The sequence below is a fragment of the Phascolarctos cinereus genome, unplaced genomic scaffold (assembly GCF_003287225.1).
Source record: "Phascolarctos cinereus isolate Bilbo 61053 unplaced genomic scaffold, phaCin_HiC Scaffold_3;HRSCAF=262, whole genome shotgun sequence".
In the NCBI taxonomy this organism is placed as follows: Eukaryota; Metazoa; Chordata; class Mammalia; order Diprotodontia; family Phascolarctidae; genus Phascolarctos; species Phascolarctos cinereus.
In genome coordinates, this window is record NW_027555736.1 from 7,938,875 (window position 1) to 7,952,313 (window position 13,439).

The following is a 13,439-nucleotide window of genomic DNA, read 5'->3' on the forward strand; positions in this document are numbered from 1 at the left end:
AGGATTACAACTAAGAAGCACATGGATATTCAATAAAACAGAAGACTTTCAAGCATTCCTGGCGAAAGGACCAGAGCTGAAAAGAAAATTCAACTTTCAAATACAAGACTCAAGCGAAGCATAAAGAGGTAAACAGGAAAGAGAAATCATAAAGAATTTAATAAGGTTAAACTGTTCACATTCCTACATGGAAGATGATACTTATAACTCCTAAGAACTTTCTAATTATTTGGTAGTGAGAAGGAATATAGGCATAGAGGACACAGGTGTAAGTTGAACATGAAGGAATGATATCTAAAAATAAAATTAAGGGGTGAAAGAGGAATGCACTGGGAGAAGGGGGAAGGGAGAGATAAAATGGGGTAAGTTATCTCACATAAAAGAGGCACAAAACAGTGAAAGGGAAAATGTGGAAGGTAGGAGGGACCACCTGGACCTTACTTTCATCAGAATTGGCTCCAAGAGGGAATAACACACACACTCAGTTGGGTATAAAAATGTATCTTGCCCCACAGGAAAGAAGGAGGGGAAGAGGATAAAAGGAGGGAAGGTGATTGAGGGGGGTGATAATCAGAAATGAAACCATGTTGAGGATGGACGGGGGCGGTGAAGGAGGGAGAGAGAGAGAGAGAGAGAGAGAGAGAGAGAGAGAGAGACAGAGACAGAGACAGAGACAGAGACAGAGAGAGAGACAGAGACAGAGACAGAGAGAGAAATGGGGAAAATAGAATGGAGGGAAATACACAGTAATCTTAACTGAAAAAATTTCACAGCAAGTATCTCTGACAAAGGCCTCATTTCACAAATATATAGAAAACTGAGTCAAATTTATAAAAAATATGAGTCATTCCTCAAGTGATAAATGATCAAAGAATATGAACAAGCACAAAGTAATCAAAGCTATTTGTGGTCATATGAGAAAATGCTCTAAATCACTATTAGAGTATTGCAAATTAAAACAAATCTGAGGTGCCACCCCACAGCTATCAGATTGGCTAATATTACAGAAGAAGAAAATGACAAATGTTGGAGGGGATGTGGGAAAATTGAGGCACTAATACCCTGTTGGTAGAGATGTGAACTGATTAAACCATTCTGTAGAGCAATTTGGAACTATACTCAAAGGGCTCTACAACCATGCATGCACTTTGACCTGGCAATACCACTACTAAGTCTGTATCCCAAAGAGATTTTTTTAAAAAGGAAAAAGACCTGTAAGTACAAAAATACTTATAGCAACTCTTTATTGGTGGCAAAGAATTGGAAATTGAGAGGATACCCATCAGTTAGGGAATGGCTGAACAAGTTGTGGTATATGATTGTGATGGAATACTATTGTACAATAAGAAATGATAAGGAGGATGCTCTCAGAAAAACCTGGAATTACATGAATTGATGTAAAAGTGAAGTAGGCAGAACCAGAATAATGTACACAGTAACAACAATTTGTTTGCTGATAGCTGTGGATAACTTAGCTAGTCTCAGCAATGCAATGATCCAAGACAATTCCTAAGGACTTCTGACGAAAAATGCTATCTATCTCTAGAGGGAGTCTGAGTACAAATCCAAACATATATTTTTTTTAAACTTTATTTTCATTTTGTGTTTTCTTTCACAACATAATTAATATGGAAATAAGTTTTGCATGATTGCACATGTATAACTTATGTTACATTGTTTACCTTCTCAATAGGGGTTGGGGTGGGGAGGGAGTAAGAGAGAGAATTTGGAACTCAAAATTTTAAGAAATGAATGTTAAAATTATTTTACATATAATTGGGGGAAAATATCAAACCAACAAAAAATAAATTCTTAAAAAATAAATAAATAAAAAGTTCCAGGTGGTGCAAAGAAATGTGTATGTTCATTTGGTGTCTCATTTAGAAAATACTAGCTTCTTCATAAATTTGTTTAATTCCATATTTTCCCTTTTGCTTATCTTTCTGTTAAACTTATCCAAAACTGATTGACAGATATGGAAGTCTGCTGTCGCTACTGTATTACTGTCTATGTCTTCCTGAAGCTCAGATAAACTTCCTTTATGAATTTGGACGCTTAGGCATTTGGAGCACATGTTTACTGCTGACAATGTTTTGTTGTACCTGCAATCCTTATAGCTATTTCTCCTACACCACAAATCTGAGACTTTTCACCATTCTGATTTCCCTCGTCTACATACTTCACAGCTTATCAGCTTGCTTCCTAAAATGTGGCAACCAGGGCTCTATGCAGTAGTAGAGAGGTGCTATGACTAGGGCGGAGTTCAGAAGGGCCTCTTATCTGGGACACTTTACCACTTAGGGCAGCCCCAGACTTCCCGAGACTTTTTGGCCACCAAATCCCACCGTGGATTCACATTTGGTTTGCAGTCCAAATGACTTTCTGCCTGGTCTTACTTTCTCATCTCATGGAGAACCAATGAAGACATTCTTTGTAAAGCACCTAACACAGTGCCTGGAACACAGTAGGAGCTTAATAAATACTTCTTCTCTTCTTCCCTCGCCTTATGAAACTCACTTTTTTGAACCCAAGTGTTAAACCATGTTTCCCCCCCATCACATTTCATCTCATTCATTTCAGCCCAGCATTCCAGCTCGTGGAGGTCTTGGTGAACCCTGGTTTTGTCTTCTGGCGTGTTAGCAATCCACCTCAGCTTTGTATCATCCACGAATTTACTAAGTATGGTACTTGTGCCTTTATCCCAGTCTGCATCTTTGAGTAAACTGCCCTCCCCACCCCCGCCATGCCTGAGTGGCCCCTCCTTCTTTATTTACCTCTTGTAATCCCCTCCCCCTTTCAAGGTTTTGGTCACGTTCTCTCCCACACTAGGCCTATCTTGATTGCCTCAGTTAGTGCCCTCTCCCCAAAATTATGTTGTGTTTACTTTGTAGACGTACACACACACACACACACACACACACACACACACACACACACACACACACACAAGTGACGTTTGCTCATCAGTGCACACGTCGTCTCTTTCCCTCATTTAAGCTGTGCCCCATCAGGATACAGGCTTTTTGTATGCACGGCTGCCATCCTTCCTTGAAGGACTGTTTCATTTGTGTCTCTCACTGTCTACCACATAGTAGGCTTGTTAATAAATGCTTGATGGATTGGATTCGATTGTTGGCCTGAATTGGGTGTCACCTCCCCTTCAAGCTCTAACAAGTTATGATCCTAAAATACAGGGCTGCCTACCAGGTTGGCCCGATATACTCAATCACTCCACAAGCATTTATTAAGTCCTAACTGTGTGCCAGTCCCTGAACTTATACATAGGCAAAGTAATTCGATGTCTACAAAAGAGTGACTTCAGGGACGCCAGGAGGATCCCCTCGCCCCAGAATAAAACCATTCCCACCTGTTTTCTTTGAAATTCCATTAAGAAGGGAAGTGGGGAGGCCTGTCATTCCCACTGTCACAGCTATACTTTACAAGACAAATGCTTTGTGGGAACGGAAGCACACTGGGACTTCCCCTCAGCTCTACTCCACACTTATTCTCACTACAGTGGAGATGAATAATATCACATCTGTTCTTTCAGACAGAGAAGAGGACAATCCCTGTTCTCTACCAGTGAGGACTCTCAAAGAGTAGATGGATGTCCTATGGAAAACTGATGGAAGTCAGTGGACAAGAGTCCTGCGGTTCAGGAAGGTGGGCTGGCCACAGACATCCCTGAAAGGAGTAGCCAAATGTACGAGATCACAGATCCACTGGGGAATATAGTTGGCATTTCCATAGCTGTTATATCAGCCCAGCAGAATCTGAGCTTCTTGAGCTAAAGGACATGCTTTTACCTCTATCCCCACCATGAGGAGACAGAGGGAGAAGTTGGCTTGTGGACACTTCCTACTTGAAAGTTGGGAGTAGGGGTAAGGATAGGAGAACGAGATACAAAAGGCACAAGAGAGGCGGGGGGGCATCAAAGATGCCTTCTATCTCATAGGATTCATTCCTCCCACCATCAGACATTTATTAAACACCTACTGTGCACCAGACAGTGTTAAAGCCTGGGGGGTGGGGAGTATAAACACCATGGCACTGTTGCACAGTGGTGGGTGTGAGGAATTACCTGTGTTTGAGTCTTCTCGAGCAGCTCGGAGCCATGCGGCGCCAGTCAAATCATAGCATCTTTTCAGCCTCAGCTTCCTCATAGCTTTAATGGGGATGATCATAGCACCTGCCTCACAGGGCTGCTGTGAGAATATAATGAGATGAGAGATGTAAATTGTTCAACTGATGGAATTCTCATTATTATTACAAAGTTAAAGAGCTCCCTGCCTTCATGGAGCTTACTTTTCTTCCCCCCAGGGGAGACAAGATGTCTACGGGTATATGCAGATAATCAATCAATCAGCAAGCGTTCATTACATACGACAGGTGCTGGAGGGACAGACAAGAATGAAACTGAGCCTACTCTCGAGGTGTTTACATTCTATTTGAAGGGGGAAATATACACGCAGAAAAGTACATACAATATCGTAGACACAGAAAGACGCAAGAATTTCTGGGTTTGGGGAGAGCATTAGCAGCTAGGGAGATGACGAAGGGTCTTCGTAGGAAGTAGCTCTTGAGCTGATCCTTAAAAGGAGCCAGGAAATGGAGGTAAAGAGGGAGTGTGTTCTAGGCACGGGTGAGCAAGCTGTGCAAAGACAGAGATGGGAGATGGAGCATCCTCAAGCCGAAGAACGGCCGTCACCTGGGGCTGGTCCTGGTGAAGTGGGAAAAGCGCGTCTCCCTTTCACGTCTCACTTGGACATCCATGTTGGGTACTCAAAGAACCCAGCCAAACTTCCACATCCTCCATTGGCATTTGGAATGCAATGCCACACTCCCACCCACAGACTTGGAGAGTTAAAGCTCAGTCCTATGATTTCATGAGGCTTCCAACGTCAAATCATCCAATACCTTTTCAAATGTCTCCTTGGTAGTCTCCATCAGTGAGATGACACCAATGTTCTTAAACTCCCATGAGTAGCTTGCCAGCTTTAAAAGGTTGATTCATTCCTTAGAAGATCAAGTGCTCATCAGAACCTCATCTAGCCAGATAGAACAGGCCGAAAGGCGGCTAAAAAAACTATGTTTCTAAAAGATCACCGGGAGCTCTTGATATTTAGCTTTAATGTGGATGTTCTGGGGGGTCAGTGGGGGGGAGGAGGAGGAGGAGCTTGGAAAAAGGCAAACTAGCTTTCTGGACTAGCCTCTTGGCTCAGAGCCAAAATTCAGAATGGTAAAGGCATGTAAATGATTTTTTTAATGACTTAAGCCAGAAAAAGGCTAGTGCTTCAGTTCAACTGAGCTTTCGCTGCCTTTAAAAAATATACACAAATTGATTTCCCCATCTCTAATTATAATGCCCATTAAGTCCTGCATCTTTCAGGCGGTATGGAAAAATCTATTTATTTTTACAGTTTCTTAATACATAAAAACCTTATCTGTTCAGAAAGTATAATTAAAATGCAGAATGTGTGTAAGTGTGTTTTCCATCTTCATAGCAGTATTGTGGAAATTAAGGCCGGTACATAGTTTGATTTAATTCCTTGGAATAAATCACGGGCCCAATTCTGGTGGGTCACCTGAAATTCCTTGGGACCATCTTTGTGAACACAGGTTGAATTGAACAAAGGTGTGTTTTCGAAACATGGAAGGAAAAGTAAATCCAGAAATGATGGGATTCAATATGGTTGAACAAAAAAGAAACTTAAAAAAAGATTTGCTTCTGATAAAGCTGAAAATATAAAAAGTGATAAAATATACTTCACACTTACTCAAGGCACATGATCTGGGGAGTTCTGTCAGTCCAGGGGTAACTGGCCTAGGAACTCAAAGGGGCAGGCTTGTCATTGAAGGTCTTGGGAGGTTGATTTGGGAGGAGGGCTTTTGACAGCCTCTTCTAACAGGAACAAATGCAACAATAATTCACATTCATGTAGCATTTTAATGATTTCAGGTGGGAAAGGCATTGCCTGCATGGCCCTGATTCCCTTGCTGAGGCCAAGATCCAGACTCTTTGATTTCCTCAGTGTGGTAGCTTCCTGAAGAAGCATAGCTCAGGACCAGTCTATAATTCGGTAGATGGCTGTAGGGAGTTCTTGGCCTCACACAGCAAGTGACTAGCAGAAGTGAAGTGTTAACCAGCTCCTTCCTGCCTCCAAGTCCAGCATTCTGGTCTAGACACCACACCAAGCAGGCTTGATGACTGAATGAGACCATGACCAGAAAGCACTCAGGAAAATGGTGGGCAACATAAGTGTATGATGTCACTCTCTTGCTTCTCTTTCTCCAACAGTTCACTGCCGTCTCCTGATCTTCCTTCCATCATACCTTTCTTGGTTCAAAGGAATGTAAAGAAAACTTAGATCTAGGTAAGTACATTATTGGGCCAACATAGATCTGGCTAATAGCTAAAGGGAATATTTCCTGTGACAAACTTGGTTCCAAGTCTACCTTTCTGGAGGATTTTGGGATACTGTCAGCAGCAAGTCTCATTACCTCCTTTTCTTTCTTGCTCATTATCCTCAAAGGGGTCACTACTCTCTTGTTCCTCCCCAAATGTCATTCAAAGATCAGTCCCAGATATCCCAAATCATATTTGGCATCTCATTATATTATTAATGGAGTCAAGAAGACCTGAGTTCAAACCATGACTCTCACACTTTTTATGTGACCCTTGGAAAATCACTTTTCCTCTCAGAGTTTCAGTTTTCTCATCTGCAAAATGGGAATAATAATAGCATCTACCACTCAGGATTGTTGTGAGGAACAAATGAGACAATAATTGTAAGGGCTTAGCTCAGAGCTTGACACATAGTAGGTGCTATATAAATGTTAGCTATTATTAATAGTTATTATTAGATGACCCTTTGACAGTAAATTAACTGTATATGTAGAGCCTATATCAGATTGCACAATGTCTTGGGGAGGGAGGTAGGGAGAGAGGGTGAGAACATTTAAAACTCAAAAGCTTATGGAAGTGAATGTTAAAAACTAAAAGTAAATTATTCATTAAAAAAGCAACATTAGAAAAATGATCTCTATTCAGATCCAGGTTAAGCTACATCATCTTTGAATTTTTTTTTTGCCTTTTTTTAAAAGAAATTATTACTTTATTAATGAATTTCTTTTCGTTCCTGAAATTCCAGAAGTCGAATACATTATTATTCCCATTTTCAGACGTAGGAGTGAGGGATTATATCTACCCCAATTAATCACAGAAGGCCCAGACATCTAGACTGAGTCAGTCAATCAAGAGTGAAATCAATTTGAAAAAGTACTTAGTGAATTTGAAAGGATCAGAAAGGTTTGGATGAAAGGATGAAATCCCAAAGGAAGTAGCGTATGACTGTTTGAACAGAGCTGTCCTTAAGAGGAGCTTCAGAAGGGCTCCATGAAGGGGAAAAGGGACTGCTAGTACGCCAGAGTCATGAGCTACCCCTCTGCCACTTTGCTTGCACACTCATGCGCTTTGCCACATTTTGCTGTCAATGTAGAGACCTTGTGTGTACAAGGGTTTGGAGGGGTTATTTCTATAACCACAATCACTGCCACACCTACCTAGGAAGTACCCATTATAAAAGCTAATTAAATTTGGCTGAAAATCAACAGGAAGTATACGGGCCAAAGCTTGTGAGGGATAGTACTAGAAAACCCCATCCCCCTCTGAGTTAGCCCTGAAACCCTCAGAGGAGTGGTGGTTGGCCAGCCTGGAGGAACCCGCCAGCCACTCAAGCTCAAGTTAGGTGGTGAGCCTAGAGTGCGTGCTATATAAAAGAGAGATTAAATGACTTACCAAAGGTTACAGAGCTAGGAAGCTTCAGAACATGGATTAAATTCACCCCATTGCTAGAGAATTCTTCCATACAGACCATTCTTATCACAACACCCCACCCCACTTAACAGGTGACTCCCTACTTTGGACCCAATAATTCTGGAACTGAAGGGCTCATGTCAGAGGCTACTGAGGTCATCATTCTCCTCTGCTCTTTCCCCAACATTTACCAGGAAGTGCTCTCTAAATGACTCTGGCCAATGTTAACACCACACCACTAGGAAAGTGGAGCCCAACCCCAGGCATATTCCTGTGGGATTTGTCGAAGGATATAGTCAGACATGTCCGGAGAGCTTCTAAGAAGATGCCGAAGGCACTGGAACATCACTGCTGTTTCTTTCTCCTCTGCGGCTCCAAGGAAGCTTTGTGCGCCCTCAGCTCCAACATCCGAGGGGTGCTCCTTAGTTGTAGTGACCCTTTGGCAGAGGGCCATTTGAGGCCATTGTTCCCATGTCATGGAAATAAAAGGTCTTACTTCTCAAGTCACTTCTCAGCCTTTTAATCCGGCCTGGCAGGTTAGGGAATGTATACAGTTGCTGAGACACTCTTTCTGAGCTCACGACTATCTTTTCCAGTGGCTCAGCCTGAATACCCGCCATTCAACCCTTTCAGGGACACCAGAATTGGAGAGCTGTACTAGATAGTGTGTATACTCAGCTTAATGACGACACATGTTAGGCATACTTGGGAGGTGTGGACTGCTAACCCAGGGCAAGCGATAATAATCATCCTGAGGATGACCTATCATTATGATGAGAGGATGAGCGATCATTATCATAAAGTCAAAGAGAAAGAGGAGGCCCAGGAAATCTTTCCGGAAGTACTGTAATGCTCCCGATCTCACTTATGGGTCTAATTATCATCTCTGCTCCTAGACCAGCCTTCACTTCTGCCCTGAAGTGCCACATCAGCAACTGTCTCCTGGATATTTCAAATCAAGGGACCTGAAGGCATCTCTGCTTCAACCCATCCAAAACAGAAGCTGTCATCTTTCTCTTCAAACTCACTCTTTTTATACAATTCCCAGTTTCTATCAAGGCTACTGTCACCTTTGTAGTCAATCACCCCAGTCCACACCCCAGAAGTCCCTCTTGGCTCCTCATTCCACATGTTTAATCAGCTACATGTAGCTTCACTCTAGTCAATTTTATCTCAAATGCTATTACTTTATTCTACTCACACTCCTCCACTTATATCAAGCCCTCAATCCCCTCTCACCTGGCCTGCTGGGAGAGCTTCCTAATTGCTTCCTGCTTTTCTCTGCTCCATTCCATTCTATACACAGCTGCTAAAGTGATGACAGGTCTGACATCTGACCGTGCCTCCCCCATCCTGAGTCAACTCCAGGGGTTCTCTCCAGAAAAAAATGCATAATTCCTCTTTGGGACATTTAAACTCTTGCCCAATCTGGTCCCAACCGTATCTTTCCAGTTTTATCTTCTGTTGTTAAATATGATGATAATCTAATGACATATAACATGATCACGTTTCATTTGATATGACATGGTATAATCCAGCCAAAATAGCCTTTTTACTGCTCAATTCAATCAATCAACATTTATTAAGTGCCTACTCTGTACCAGGACTATGCTAAACTCTGGGGACACAAAACGAGGCACAAGACAGTTCCTGCTCTCAAGGAGCTTACAATCTGACAAGGGAGACAGCACACAAGCCATTATGTACAGAGCAATTTATGGACAGGAGAAATAGGAACTCCTCTGCACAGGCTGGCTCTCCTGCTGAGAATGCCCTTCTACCTTTTAGAATTCTGAGTTTTCTTATAAGCTCATAAGGCTTAAGCACCCTCTTCTACATGAAGATTTTCTTGACTCCAACCCCCCACCAGATGCTGGTGCCTTCCCCCTGGTATCTTCTGGTACTTATTTTTTTATATTTGTTGTTGAGTCATTTCAGTTTTGTCTGACTCTTCATGACCTAATTTGGGGTTTTCTTGGAAGAGATTTGCCATTTCCTTCTCCAGCTCATTTTACAGATGAGGAAACTGAGGCAAACAGGGGTAAGTGATTTGCCCAGGATCATATAGCTAGTAAGTGTCTAAGGCTGAATTTGAATTCAGGTCTTTCTGATACCATGCCTAGCACTCTATCTACTACCATCTGTGTGTGCATATGTACATATATGCATATAGAGAGATATATTAATATCTATATAGACATATCTCCTGCATGTATTTCTCTAGGCCCATGTTTTCTTCTTAATAGAATATAAACTTAAGGGCCCAGAATTTCTCATTTTGGCCTTTGTACCCTCATCTAGAAGACTGCTTGGCAGATAGTAGGAGGCTAATAAATGCTCGTTAATTAATTAACATATTATGTAGTTGTTGTTTCAATGATATAGAAAGCAACCTATCTGTGCCTGCCTGTCTTGTGCAGCTCCAAACCATGTTCTCCCACAAGTCCACCAGCATTCTCCCTAATTCCTTGTTCCTTAGAGGACAAACAGCTGCTTTTTCCTCTGAGACCTCTGTTTCCTCTCCAGGAGGGAGGCTCAGGTTTGTCTGAGCCCCAAGTCTTCGTGGTCCTCATTCCCTGTCTATGGTTGGCCTTCACTAGTCAAGCTCTTGCCACAGGTCAGGATACCCTTTACTCCCCCAGACTTCTTTTCTTTTTACCTCGAATCCCTTCTTCCAGGTTTTCTCTTTTCTTTAAGCAGCTCTTCTCAGGTCCTGATAACCTGGCACATTGAGAGATGTTCTTCACCTTCTAAGAGGGGACCAACCAGCCCAGGTAACCATCCCCCAGGTATGCTACAAATAATTCAATAAACTACCTGCTCTCCCTACACTCTGGAAAAGTGATCTTCAGCCCCTGTCTTTCTAAGTGGGTGGGTGATTATGACTCACCTCCTTAACACCTTATTCACAACACCTGGGCACTTCTTTAGCACCTCTTAGTAATTTGGCAATTCAATCTGACTTCCTTTCCCTTCTCTCTACCTCTAATCTCGAATGGCCAATTTATCAAGTAAACAACAAGATTCATCTTGCCAATTTCTTTTATTTACCTTTCCTTACTTTCTTTGCTTTCCAAGTTCCTTTTTCCATTTACATCTTTTCATCTGTCAACTTAAATGGTTTGTCTTCTCCTTCTGCTTTTTTTCCTTCACTCCTTCCCAACCCTTCCACCTTCTTCTCTTCCTCCTCAGATCTTTCTTTTCAATCCTCCACCTTCCCAGAGGCCTCTCTCCTCATTCTCTTGGTTTAACTGGAGTCATGTCCTTTCAGCTTTTATTATGGTCTTCCCAAATGTCCCTTCCCCAATTCCAGGATCTGGCCTTCTTCCCAATTCCTAAGGATTCCAAACTATAATTTCTTGAGCTTCTCCTAGCTCAGATCCTTCTTTTCCAGCCCTTTCTCCACACAACCTTTGGAAGCCTAAAGCGGGATTTTTGCAGAAATTATGCCGGTTTTCAGAGCTACTTATAACTCATAAGTTGGTAGCCTTCAATATCAGATTCACTGTGGCCAGTCTGTGGAGAGATCTTAGCAGTCAAAAGACCTGAGTCTGAGTGTTTAGTCTCTTTCCTACTTTGACCTGTGATTGTAGGCAAGTCACTTAATCCAAAGCAATTTAATTCTACAAATATTTAGGCACCTACTGTCCACGAGGCACCAGATACTAAAAATACAAAACCAACTAGAAGTCATCAGCCTTAATGAGCTAACACTCCCAACCTTTCAGATTCTTTATTAGTAAAAGAACATTTAGAAAGTGTTCAGAACATTTAGAACTCCTCCCTTCTAGAATTATTTTATGGAAAGCACACTGTATAGATATGACTCATTCAATTCATTACCATTGCTTCTTTAGATGGAAAGAGCGATGGTCTTCCTAAAGGAACACACACAGTCAGCAGTGATTGGCTCACTGCCAAAACTAGGAATTGTGAATATACTAAACTTTTTTTTTTTTTGCATTTCCCCCTATTGAAACATATCAAGATGTGCTTCTCAATTTGTAAAATACCGCTTGCTTATTGATGAGTGAATCTGGTAATGAATGAATTGGGCCAATAGCACATAACTAATATTTTTGGATGCGAGAGTAGAAATGGGGATATTTTGAGTAAACATTTGAGATGCTATGTGCTGATTTCAATAATTCATAATAAAATATGCTATTCATTTTCTTCTGACTCGCATATGTTCTTGTATTACAAAATTCTGCACCTGTGACTATTTTTCTTACATTTTGATTGTTTTTTAATGATATCATGAATTTTTTTTTAAAAAGGCAGATGCTGCATTTGACATGGTTGCCTTGCATTATTGACGGTGCTTTGCTTTGGAAATCCCATTCATCATTTACATAGCACCCGGCAGAGATTCAAGTGGCTGCCTTCCTGCCTGCCTTCCCCCCTTCCTTCCTTCCTTCCTTCCTTCCTTCCTTCCTTCCTTCCTTCCTTCCTTCCTTCCTTCCTTCCTTCCTTCCTTCCTTCCTTCCCTCCCTCCCTCCCTTCCTCTCTCTCTCTCTCTCTCTCTCTCTCTCTCTCTCTCTCTCTCTCTCTCTCTCTCTCTCTCTCTCTCTTTCACTTTCTTATACTTTTGTCCCTTCCCCACCCAGATTACTGTGAACAATAAGATTTGGTCACCAGGGAGCTCCCTTCCTCTTCTGGGTCAATAAGTCTGTTAACCAATAAGCTCACGTTCAGTATCTATGCGTCAGGAGCACAGTGTAAAATTCTGGGGATAAAGGATGTCACAGAATAAAGACAGTAAATGAACCAGTCACCGTGCCTTAAAGGTGTTTACACTGTAGGAAGGGAGGAGGTAAGGAGGGTATAGCATAAACAAACACAGGTAACAAAACACAAAATACATACAAACCAGCAGCACTTTTTTTCCTGGGGAATCATATAGGAGGCAGCAGAAGGAGGAAAATGCACTCGTAGAGAGGTCAGGGGAACGAAGGACACTAAAGGCTGGATTCCAATTCCGCTTTCAACTCATGGACTTCACCTCAGGGGCCTCCATTTTCTCATCTGCCATAAGGCAATATTATGCATGACTTCCCTCTGCTCCCTTCCCCAGAGAACTATCGGATGTAATTAGGAGCTACTATTGGTAGGCTGGCGATACAGAGATAGAGGGCTAGATCTAGAATGAAAAAGCTCTGAAATCAAATCCAGTCTCACTAGCTGTAATACCCTGGGCAACTCACCTAATCTCTGTCTACCTCATTTTTCTCATCTGTAAAATGGGGATAATAACAGTACCTACCTCCCAGGGTTGTTGTTACATCAAATTATATAATATTTGTAAAGTGCCCTACAAGTGCTAGCTATTATTATTGTTAAAGAAACTGACTTTTTTTTTTTTTTACCGCTGCTTCATCCCATCCTCACACCTTCCCAGAGAGGGAGGTTGGGATTTGATTCAGGCAGGAGATATTCAGATGGGAATGACAATTTCTCCTGACCTTGGGAGGAAGATCTGTAATTGGCACACCCTAATAGTGTGGACATCCCTACACTTGGTCCTCCCCTGGGCACACCAGCACTCCCAGTCTCATTGCTGGGGTACAGCCAGGGTATACCTCGTCCCTCCCTAAGTAAGGGCTCCCCCAGAATAGCCCTG